Source organism: Triturus cristatus, chromosome 7, assembly GCF_964204655.1.
Source record: "Triturus cristatus chromosome 7, aTriCri1.1, whole genome shotgun sequence".
In the NCBI taxonomy this organism is placed as follows: domain Eukaryota; kingdom Metazoa; phylum Chordata; class Amphibia; order Caudata; family Salamandridae; genus Triturus; species Triturus cristatus.
The window spans coordinates 762,625,993-762,638,390 of NC_140590.1; the positions used below are offsets into that span (position 1 = coordinate 762,625,993).

At 46.2% G+C, this 12,398-nt stretch overlaps 1 protein-coding gene across 3 annotated transcripts in view; it reads left to right on the forward strand.

The window, feature by feature from the left end:
- Positions 1 to 12,398, forward strand: part of TMC6 (transmembrane channel like 6) — a 340,145-nt gene that overhangs the window by 321,526 nt on the left and 6,221 nt on the right. The window lies entirely within an intron of this gene.

The window sequence follows — 12,398 nt, forward strand, 5'->3', positions numbered from 1 at the left end:
ACATGTGGCGCATTGCAAACACACAAGCGCTACTTGCGCGCTATGACAGAGCACACTACGATAAACTTGAGGCTCTTATGCAGCACCTCCCCGAGAAACACAAGCGTAGGGCTCATGAGCTAATACAGGAGGGTAAACTCATTACAAATACCTCCATTAAGTGTGCCCTCGATGCAGCCGACACTGCTTCTAGAGCCATAAATACCAGTGTCCTGCTTCGTCGCCATGCCTGGCTCAGGATCTCAGGGTTTAAGCCTGAAGTCCAGGCGTCCATACTCAATCACCCCTTTGACCAACAAACGCTCTTTGGGCCCAAGGTAGACGAAGCGTTGGAAAAGATGAAAAAGGACACAGACACAGCAAAGTCTATGGGGGCACTCCAAACACAAGCGTCTAAACGTTCCTTTCGACGCTCCTCCTTTCGTGGCACAGGCAGAGGCTTCTCCACCGATAGCACCTCTACCTCCTACAAATCCCCTCCTCAAAATACCTTTTCAAAGGGCAACCAAAGGGGTGGTTACAGAGGCAACAACAATAAGGGCAGGGGCAAAACTAACAACACCCGTTCTGCCACCCCGCCCACACAATGACTTCCCTCCGCTCCCCCCAGACCATTCCACTCCGGTCGGGGGCAGACTACAAAACTTTATCCACGCATGGGAGTCCATAACATCGGACAAATGGGTGACCCAAATCATTCGGTCAGGGTACTGTCTCGAGCTAACATCTACCCCACCCAATATCCCACCAAGGCACCGCCCAATGTCTCAAGAACATTCCACACTGCTCAAACAGGAGGTACTCTCCCTCCTCCAAAAACACGCTATAGAGCAGGTCCCCATCAATCAGAAAAATCTAGGGGTTTACTCCCTATATTTCCTAATACCAAAGAAAGACGGGACCCTCAGGCCCATTCTGGACCTCCGGCCTCTAAATGCCTACATACATTCAGACCATTTCCATATGGTCACCCTACAACAAGTCCTCCCGCTCCTCTGTCAGGGAGACTTTCTCACAACATTGGATCTGAAAGACGCATACTTTCACATTCCAATACACCCCTCTCACAGGAAATACCTCAGGTTCGTGGTGGACGGGCAACATTACCAATTCACGGTTCTCCCCTTCGGGGTCACCACCGCACCACGGGTGTTTACCAAATGCCTAGCGGTAGTAGCAGCACACCTCAGACGTCAACACATTCACGTCTTCCCTTACTTAGACGACTGGCTGATAAAAGCCGCGTCTTACCACCAATGCGTGCAGCATACAAACAGCACCATCCAACTGCTCCACCAGCTAGGCTTCACGGTGAACTACCAAAAGTCCCACCTCATACCATCTCACACAAAGCAATATCTCGGGGCCACTATAGACACCTCCAAAGGTATTGCCTATCCAAACACAGCCAGAATCACAAGCATTCAAGCCTTACGCAAAACATTCCTTCCCCAACACTCTCTTCCAGCAAGAGTGTTCATGAAGCTCATAGGAATGATGGCGTCTTGCATCTTTATAGTGCCCCATGCAAGACTACACATGCGTCCACTTCAAGAGTGCCTAGCACAACAGTGGAACCAGGCCCAGGGTCAGCTGACGGATCTGGTGTTGGTGGACGGCCGCACACATCACTCTCTGCAGTGGTGGAACACCACAAACCTTTCCAAAGGGCGGCCGTTCCTGGACCCGGTTCCTCAGGTGATTCTAACAGCGGACGCATCGCTCTCCGGCTGGGGAGCGCACCTCCTACACCTCACAATGCAAGGTCTATGGACGCCACAGCAAAAATTGCTCCACATCAACCATCTGGAGCTCTTGGCGATCTTTCTAGCCCTAAAATCTTTCCAAAAACAGATTTCGGGCAAAGCAGTCCTCATTCGCACAGACAACATGACTGTAATGTATTATATCCAAAAACAGGGGGACACACACTCTCCCCAGCTCTCCCGCTTAGCCCAGAGCATATGGAGATGGGCAATTCCCCAAAACATCTTTCTCCTGGCACAACACGTTCCAGGCGTACAAAACACCATGGCAGATCTGCTCAGCAGACAAACGCAACAACGACACGAATGGGAACTGCATCCGCAAGTTCTTCAGCCATTCTTCCAACAGTGGGGGCATCCTCAGATAGACCTCTTCGCCACCCACGAAAACAAAAAATGCCCAAGCTTCGCCGCCAGATACCCACGCCCATTGTCCAAGGGCAATGCGATATGGATGAACTGGTCAGGCAGATTTGCATACGCCTTTCCACCTCTCCCACTAATTCCATTAGTGGTCAGGAAGCTACAACAGCACTCCCTCACACTCATTCTGGTAGCTCCGAAGTGGGCCAGGCAGCCGTGGTACACCACGCTACTACAACTATCAGTGGTACCACATCAAAAACTGCACCTATCCCCATGCCTCCTAACCCAGAACCATGGAGAAATCAGGCACCCGGACCCAGCTCAGCTCAACCTGGCGATCTGGCTCCTGAAATCCTAGAATTCGGATACCTTAACCTTCCCCCTGATTGCATGAACATCATCATGGAAGCCAGACGTCCTACCACTAGAGCATGTTATGCCGCAAAGTGGAAAAGATTTGTGATTTACTGCCGTAACAATACAATCAACCCTTTAGATGCATCCATACAGCACATCATATGCTATCTGCTCCATCTTCACAGGTGTAACCTGGCATATTCATCCATACGCCTACACCTAGCAGCGATCGCTGCTTATCTACAAAACAGCCAGCATTTATCTCTTTTCAGAGTGCCCGCTATTAAAGCCTTCATGGAAGGCCTTAAACGAGTAATTCCTCCCAGGGCACCACCTTCCCCTGTATGGAATCTAAATTTAGTTCTTACACGACTAATGGGTCCGCCCTTCGAACCAATGCATAAATGCGAGCTACAGTTTCTCACCTGGAAAACAGCTTTTCTCGTAGCTATCACTTCCCTTAGAAGGGTTGGTGAAATACAAGCGTTCACTATACAGGAACCCTTCATACAAATACATCACAGCAAGGTCATACTTCGCACAAATCCAAAGTTCCTGCCCAAGGTCATTTCCCCCTTCCATCTCAATCAATCGGTGGAATTACCTGTCTTCTTCTCGCAACCTCAATCTGTTGCAGAAAGAGCCTTACACACACTCGATGTAAAAAGGGCCTTGCTATACTACATACAAAGAACGCAACCCTTCAGGAAGACTAAACAATTGTTCGTCTCCTTCTCTCCACCACATAAAGGCAACCCCATTTCTAAATCAGGGATGGCTAGGTGGATTGTAAAATGCATACAGATTTGCTACCAAAAGGCTAAAAGAACATTATCTGTTCCGCCTAAAGCCCATTCTACAAGAAAGTTAGGGGCTTCTATGGCCTTTCTAGGGAATATACCCTTAGATGACATCTGCAAAGCAGCCACATGGTCTACACCGCACACCTTCACAAAACATTACTGTGTAGATGTGCATTCCAAGCAGCAAGCTAGAGTGGGCCAGGCTGTACTAAAGACACTATTTCAAACCACTGCAACGGATACCGGTGGTCGCCGCTAGCGTTGGGTACTGCTATATAATCTATGCTAAGTGTACAATCTGCAGCTCATATGCCTCGAACGGAATATGCTACTTACCAGTATGCATCTGTTCTTGGCATGTAGAGCTGCAGAGTTGTACACGCCCACCCGCCTCCCCGGCTACCTGTATCCGTTCCAGTACATCTTATTTAGATACTACACACATGGGTTTCTCACTGTGATTACCAAGCTCCATCATTTCCCTGTTGGCGAAAAACAATCTAAGGATGGAGCCGAAGCCCATGCGCAGTACGGACCGAAGGAGGAGTCACCAAACTCGTGACTTCCAAAGACTGTCCAAGAAGAAAAACAAACTGCAAACATCCGGGCCCAACACCAGATGGCGATCTATGCTAAGTGTACAACTCTGCAGCTCTACATGCCAAGAACAGATGCATACTGGTAAGTAGCATATTCCTTCTAAAGCATTTCATTGTTATCGATATGTAAATATAAGAATTTTAGCTGTATCCCTAGTTTTTTTTTTTTTTCAATAAACTTGCTAGGGGTTGTAATTCTGAACAACCATGCTATAGGGTTGAGGAGCTCAGAAATAATATTACAACATATCATTGTTTTACTTATCTATCCTTGTTATGTGAACACGATTGCCTATCTTATAACCCCCAGACAATCGCATTTATATCCTCTAAGCCCTTCTCTGAAAAGAATACTCTGAGACCCTGATTTACCAGCTTTTCTTTATAAAGGTCGAAGTACTTCCACCATTCTTATACATATTGGCCATAACTTAGAAGTATCAAGTGATGGGGAAACAACTATCAAGTAATGGGGGGAGTATCAAGCGATAGGGGCTAGTGCCACTAATGATAACATCCTGTTTTGGTGAGTTTAACTCTCCTTTTCTGAAGGATGCCACAGGTCCAACTCACTGACTAGTGAGAGATCAGCATTAATAGCAACAGGTCCCTGAAAGGTCTTCATTGCTTAACGTGGAATGTTGCTGGAAAGAGGGATCAAATTGAAAAATGAGGAGTGGTCTAGTGAGGTATCAAAGTTTAACATCATTTGTATACATAAGACTTGGTCGTTAGAGGACTTTCCGGTTGATGAGTTCAGAATTTATAATACAAGTACTATTCCTTCGACGTCAGGAAGGACTAAGGGGGTGTTTAGCTATCTTTATCTCAGTTATCCTATCAACAGAGATATTATGGTTTAATTTAGAATCGATTACTCTGTTTCAACTTTTATTCGAACAATGAACTCCTAATTGTGAATTTTTATAAAAATATGTTTAACTCACAGCAAGTTGAGACACTAAATTGGCTGGAGCCACAGTTAGGAAAGCATACTCCCTGCAGTTAAAAAATGCACTACTTTATATGGGCAAGGGCTTTTAATGCACATTTATGTATGAAACCTGCCAAGAAGTTTGTGGATGGAAGGATATTTGGGGGATGCTCATTTTCACTTTGTGCATTCCCAGTATGCCAGAGGGTCCTCATCTATTAATGACCATATCATAATTTCAGACAATCTAATCCCACACTCTAGAGAACGCAAGGTTAAACACGCAGTCTTGAGTGACCATAAAATAGTATGTATAGAATTCTAATCCACGCACCAGCATAGAAGAGGGGTAATATGGAGATCTGTAAAAGGAATGGGTTTCATCTAAATTGTTATGGGATCCAGCCAGAAAAGGTTCTAGGTGATCTGATGGGTCTAAAATTAACTGATATTGAGATTTGTTTGCAAGAACATCCCTCACACTCCCAGGTTAGTGCATCGTTTGAGAGCATATGTAGAACAGCAGATTGTTTGCTCACAAAAACCAAAAAGGCTCTCCTCGTTGTCATTCAAGAGGTTGGTTTGATAAATAGTATAGACAAACCCATGTTCAACTTCGGTTCACATTAAAGTCCAATCCAAAACAAACAAGCTCAATAGGCGAAGCGAGAAAATTTATAAAAATGCTTTAACCGAAAGGAAAGTACACTTGAGGCAGGAACCTTGTCAAAGCTAGTGTCACTAATGATAACATCCAGTTTTGGCAAGTTTAAATCTCTTTTTCTGAAGGATGTCACAAGTCAAACTCTCAGCACAGGGGGTGACAGAAACACAATGGATTACCAATTTCTCTGCAGTTTGTAACGAGAATTACCATCAAGACACCCCCCTGCAAGGGGACCATGAGATGAGCCAGTTTGGTTGTAGTATGGCTGACATACATACTGCCCTGAGGAAGAGCCCCCTAGCTAAAGCTGCCGGTCCGGACGGAGAGAGAGAGAGAGAGAATATATATATACCCCTGTTAGCCAATGTTTTAAACTCCGAACCGATTTGTTTCTACAAAGTTGGTCCGAGTCTATTCTAGTGCCTGTCTTCCACAAGCATTGGCATAGCCAATAGGTCTCACTTTTTTGACCGAATAAGTATTTTGTTGTGCAGCAGAATTTCCTTGTTGCAGCAACACTAACAGTAGCATGTCTAAACACTGATAAGGTCATAAAGTCGAGATCTATTGGCTATGCCAATGTTTTCATTTTTTTATGTAGCTTCTGATTAATGTTTTAACCTGTGTTTTTGGTTGTTCTATGGCTCTGAAACCACTACTCTGGTTAACCACTAAAGTTGAATAATTTTCAAATTTAGAGACTAACCTAATACTAATAAAGAGACTAATTTAGAGACTAACCTAATGAAAAGCATGAAGGAAAATAAAGGAAAGTAAGAAGGACGGGGGTAAAGGAGGGGGAGTGAGAGGGGGTGAATGTAAAATAAGAGCACCTTATTTATTTACCTAAAACAAAAATTAACACTTTCTGCAAAAATGTTTGAAGGAAAATGAAGCTAACTAAGAGTGTGAAGGGGGGAAGAGAGGGGGGAGTAATAGCAGAGAGAAAGGGGATGAATGTAAATGCGAACACTCAATTTAATTTACAATAACAAAACGTAACACTTTCAGCACAAAAGCATACATGAAAATAAAACTACCTAAGAGAGAGGGTGAAAAGGGAGGGGGGGATTGGAAGCAGAGAGAGAGGGGGTGATTGCAAAATGTGCGCACTATTTATTTAACAATAACAAAACGTTAGCAAAATGCGTGCACTCTATTTATTGTACATGAACAAAACGGAGCACTTTCAGCCGGAAAAAAAAGATGGCAAATAAAAATTACTAAGAGGGACTGGGAGAAGGGAGGGGGGAGTCAAAGCAAAGAGAGAGGGGGTGATTGCAAAATGTGTGCACTCTATTTATTTAAGAAAAACAAAATGGACACTTTCAGCTAAAAAAAAAGAAGAAAATGGAGCTCACTAGGAGGGAGGGGGAGAAGGGAGGGGGGAGTTAGAATGCAAAATGCACGCACCAAAAAAACAAGATGGCAAATAAAACTGACTAAGAGGGACGGGGAGAAGGGAGGGGGGAGTGGAAGCAGAGAGAGAGAGGGGGGGTGATTGCAAAATGCACGCACTCTATTTATTTAACAATAACAAAACGTAAGCAAAATGCGCGCACACTATTTATTGTACAAGAACAAAACAGAGCACTTTCAGCAATTTAAAAAATAAAGATGGCAAATTAAACTGACTATGAGGGACAGGGAGACGGGAGGGGTGAGTGAGAGCAGAGAGAGGGGGGGGGGGGTGGAGAAGAATTGTAAGACTTAATGAGCCATTACAAAAGCTAGATGGCTCATGTGCACATTCACACGCGCGTTCCCGCAGGCTGGATGCTGAGAAAAGCCTTTGGTTGGACTTTTAAAAGCCAGTTACTAAATGTCTCTCCGAGCTGCGCAGGCTCAGGCGTGACCTAAAAAGGGGAGCAGGGCTAACCCCACTGCTATTGCCCAACCTCTCTATCAGAACCATCTGTTAAGATATTGGGTAGGTTATATTAGAGAAATTGGAAAACTGGGCACAAAATGCCGTCTTCTCAGACATCCAGTTTGGGTTCAGAAAAGGAATTGGGCACAAAGGCCACTGCCGCTCTTCATGCTGACTGTGAGGAAGTGCCTAAACTTAAAGTTGATAATCGGCAAACATATCAAGGACAAGAAGAGCTTTCTTTATTTGGAATTTATGGGCTTGAGCAGTGCTTTTGACTGTGTGTCCCAACCTAAACTCTGGAACATTGTGCGTTCTATGGGTGTGGATAATTCTGTTGATGTTTTCTTTTTAAGCCAGTTATACCAACATGCTTCCCTGGAGTGCGGTTTGGCCCAAATGGGGAATGCTCAAAGGCCTTCAAGATCAGAAGGGGAGTCAGGCACAGATTAGTTTAGGCTTTTTTCCTATTTGATCTATACATTGAGGCCTGGAAAGAGCCCTTCTTCAAACTAATACTGACATGCCCAAGATAGGTTTGGTTAAAATACCAGCTCTCCTGTATTCAGACGATGCCGTTCTTTTCACTAGAACTGCCTGGGACCTTCAGAAGGTGTTGGCTGCTTTTGTCCATTTTATGTAGGCTCTGCATTTGAAAGTTAATATAACTAAAACTATTACTAAGGTGTTAAGGAAGGGAACTCCTAAACCCTGTAAATTTATGATTAATGGTGCTATAATGCCTAAAGTTGATATTTTATTTATTTATTTGGCGATTTTTTATATGTTCTCATATCTTGGTGTGCTGATTGATCGCATTGGTAACGCCACATCATTCTAAAAGAGCAATCTATGAAAAATAATGTTGAAGGTGTATTTAGATTTGCTACTGAATTTGGCACTAAACCCTTTCAAGAAATATACTGAATCTATTCAAGCAAATGTTTCTCGGCTGCCACATATGGCTCTGATATCTGGGGTTATTCAGATTCTCATATTAAGACAAATAACAGCTTTACTAAAAGGCTGATAACCATGCCCAAAAGTACTACTACCACCATTGTGCACAAGTAACTGTCTCTCCCGTTTTTGGAAGATATTATTAAAACGTGCTCTACTTCTTTGGCATAAAATATGCAACGAAACAGAAACTGCGATAAACAGGGCATTAATTATAGAATGTTTAGCTTTTGATAATGCCATGAAGATCCTCTGGTTGGCTTACATTAGAAAAATGCTCAGGTGTATGGGTACAATCTTGAACTAAATGGACCCAGGGGATTCGTATAAGATTCCTAAAGCACTTAAGAAAAATAAAGCAAGAGCTGTTGTGGAATGAGAGAGAGATCGAATTAAGTATGGTAAAATCACTGTGGTACACCATGAAATTGTTGGTTACAACAACAAACATACTCAATTCAGTGACTAAATCCTATCATAATTTTTTACTGACCGGGTTTTGGCTTAATACGATAAACCACCTAGTATATTGTCCGACAGTGGGTCACTGGTCTGCAGACCGAAGAGTCTGCCCCTGTAGTGGTGTCTCTTTGCAAAGCACTATGCACTTTATCCTTCTTTTTGCAGATTTTACAAATATCTGCTATCCAGTTGTGTAATGCCTTTGATTTATAATTTTAGACAATGCAGGCCTGCTTTTATTTAGTTACAAAAATTAGAATCAGTAACTCTGTGTGGGACTAATACATTTTCTTAAGATGTCCCTTGGATTAAATAAGGCAGTTCAATTTGATTCTTAAGTTATTTGCCAGGACATTTTTTTCACAAAGTTTAAATAAGGTTAATTTTAGGTATACCAAACACAAACGTTTTTAAAAGTTTATCTTTAAATTGATTACTCCTGCATTATTTATGTCTTTATGAAAGTTCATAATATTCGCCTCCTGACCGACTTTAGGGACGCAGCGGACAGAGAGATTTTGTACCTGGGGAAGTACCAGACTGCGCGTAGATACGGGGAGGGGGATAGGCCGGGTCGCACGCTGGCGCAGGCTCTGAGACCGTCGTACAGCAAATCCTTGATAGTCGAGGTGCGGGGTGCAGACGGTTCGCTTCACACGAAGCCCACCGAGATCAGGGACGACTTCCTGGCCTACTACTCGGATCTATACAAGACCAAGTTAGGTGAATCCTCGGCCTCTCGTGAGGCCTACTTGTCCGAAATCGCGCTAGTATTCCTTGATAGGGGTATGCAGGAGTTCATGGCGGAGCCCATAACGGTGGCAGAGGCTCGGGGGGCGATTAAGGTGCTTCGCGGCTCTTCTGCCCCCGGCCTCGATGGCTTCTCTGGGGATTTTTACAAGGCCTTTGCGGATCTCCTGTCACCACGGCTTATTGAGGTCTACGCAGAGGCGCTGGAGCGTGGGTCCCTCCCGGCGACCCTTAGTGAGGCGGTAATAGTTCTGCTCCCAAAACCAAATAAAGACCCGACGCTGTGTGGATCGTATAGGCCCCTCTCTCCCTATTGAACCTCGATTACAAGATACTGGCCAAAATTGTGGCCAACAGACTGTCTCAATTGATGGAATTCATTATATCGCCCGTACAATCGGGCTTTGTCCCGCGTCGCTCCACGTCTTTAAATTTGCGGACGCTGTTCACAGTTCTCCACAGAATCAATCCGGCCACGCCTGCCGCGGCAATCCTTCTAGACACTGAGAAGGCCTTCGACTCCCTAGAGTGGCCTTTCTTTCTTTCTGTCATGCGACGCATGGGCATGCCAGAGAACTTCCTCGCCACTACGCGGCTTTTGTATAGCCGCCCCACGGCCCGTCTGCGTATCAATGGTACGCTGTCCCGCCCTTTCTCTCTCACGAGAGGCACGCGGCAGGGCTGCCCGCTTTCTCCGCTATTATTCATTTTGGCCATGGACCCCTTAATTCGGCATTTCCAGGAACGGCATCTGCACAGGGGTCTCCAGTTCCGGACGGGTCCCTTATTAGCTTCCCTCTACGCGGACGACACGATACTGTATGTCAGAGAGCCTCAGGTCAACTTGGCTCCCCTGATACGGGAAATTCTTCGCTTCGGTGCCCACTCGGGATTGGGCATCAACTGGCACAAGTCCATAATTTTTCCGTTGACTAGCGGCACTTCCCAATGGCAGTGTGAGTTCCCGTTGGAGTGGTGCTCTGACTCGGTACGGTACTTGGGCGTTCAGATACATCTGAACACGGACGAAATTATTCGCCTCAATTATGGCCGCGCGATTGCCAGGCTGGAGACGCAGGTGGAGGGGTGGCTGCGACTCCCGCTCTCCATGTCGGCCAGAATTGCTATTATAAAAATGGTTGTACTCCCCAGATTTTTGTATTTTTTTAATAATATTCCTATTCCTCTTACTCGGGCATTTTTCTCCACCCTACGGTCCCATTTGATCAAGCTGGTTTAGGGCGGGAAGCGCCCCCGAATCAGCTGGAGGACTCTTACGCTCCCCCATGACAGAGGCGGCTTCGGTGTACCGGATATGTATCTATACTACTTGATTGCTCAGTGTGCGCACGCCTATGCCTGGTATCATCCTGACGCACGGATCCCGTTTCTTCGGCCGGAGGCGGATTTCGTGCTCCCGGGTTGCTTGTCGGCGGTGTTGCCCTGGGGGGTTCCCCGGAGCCCAGTGGATATCCAAACGGTATCCACCACCAGCTGGGCCTCGGGTCGCCTGGCTCGTTATTTAGCCCGGCCTCGCCTGTATTCCTCTTCGCTCCCACTTCCTAACCCTGGGCTGCTGCCGGGCACGGGAGAGCTCCTTGTGCAGCGTACTTTAAATAAGTTTAACCTTACTAAGATTGGAGATTTATATCCTGGCGGCCACATATTCTCGATGACGGAGGAGGCGCGTTTCAGCGAGGCTACGTTCATGGACAAGTTTGTACTACGCCGGCTTTATTGCGCGGCGCGGTCGGAAATCGCGGGATTCCCTCTCGAACCGGAGTCCTTTGAGCCCCTCACCCTCCTCATTGATAAAGACACGGGAGCCCATATGGTTTCCAGACTTTATAAGGCATGCGCAGCTCTGGTTCCTTGTGCGGATGTCCGACTGCGGGCGGCTTGGGAGTCGGACTTGGGTAGGCCTATCACAGACGAGCAGTGGACCGTTTGTTGCAAAGTCACTAACACGATATCACTCAATAGTCGCCACAAGCTCCTCCATTACAAATTCCTTCGCCGCTTCTACATGACCCCTGCTAGACTCCACGCCATTGATCCCTCTCGACCTCACACATGCTGGAAATGCGCTGCACCACACGCTGATTTTGCACACCTGTCATGGACGTGCCCCAGACTGCAATCATACTGGACACAGGTACACAAGATCCTGGGCGCTATGCTGGGGCTCACGTTGGTTCCCACACCCGAGGTTGCGCTGTTGGGCTACACGGTCAATTTCCCTAAGACTGTCTGAAGGCTTGCTTCTCTAGGCCTCCTGCTTGCTAAGCGGGAGGTTGCTAAGCGCTGGGGGGATCGAATGGCCCCCACAGCGGGTGCATGGCTCACTTGCATGGCTTTCTGCAACACAAACAGCGAGATCTACTCTAGTCTCCTCCCCACGGTGGCGCGACCCAAAGATATCTGGGGCCCGTATAAGACATATATCGCTAGCCTGCCTAGCTCTTCCCCACCGCACTCCAGTTCCGGCATAGTGCCTACGGGAGTGGGGTAAACCGCGCGGCGCCAGGGTTATGATTATGGAGGGGTTATGAACCTGTCAGGACGTTAGGGTCCTCATTGCTGTTTGTTCTGGGATGCTGGTCTGTACGAGCGTGGGCTGGTCGGGGGGTGTGGGGCGAAAACCGTAGTGTCTATGGAGACTGAATGGTGGGCCCTTTGGCGGGAGATTATCTTTTTTTTTTTAATTCAGACGGATGGGAGTGTTGGGGCGATTACGGGGGGCCGCTGAACCGATGCCATTATTAGATGCTGTTGCTGATTTGTGGGCCAGAAGTGTCGTGATGTATCTTGTCAATGGTTCTTTATTGAACATACAGCCAATGTCTTTGTACTGTTTTGTTTTT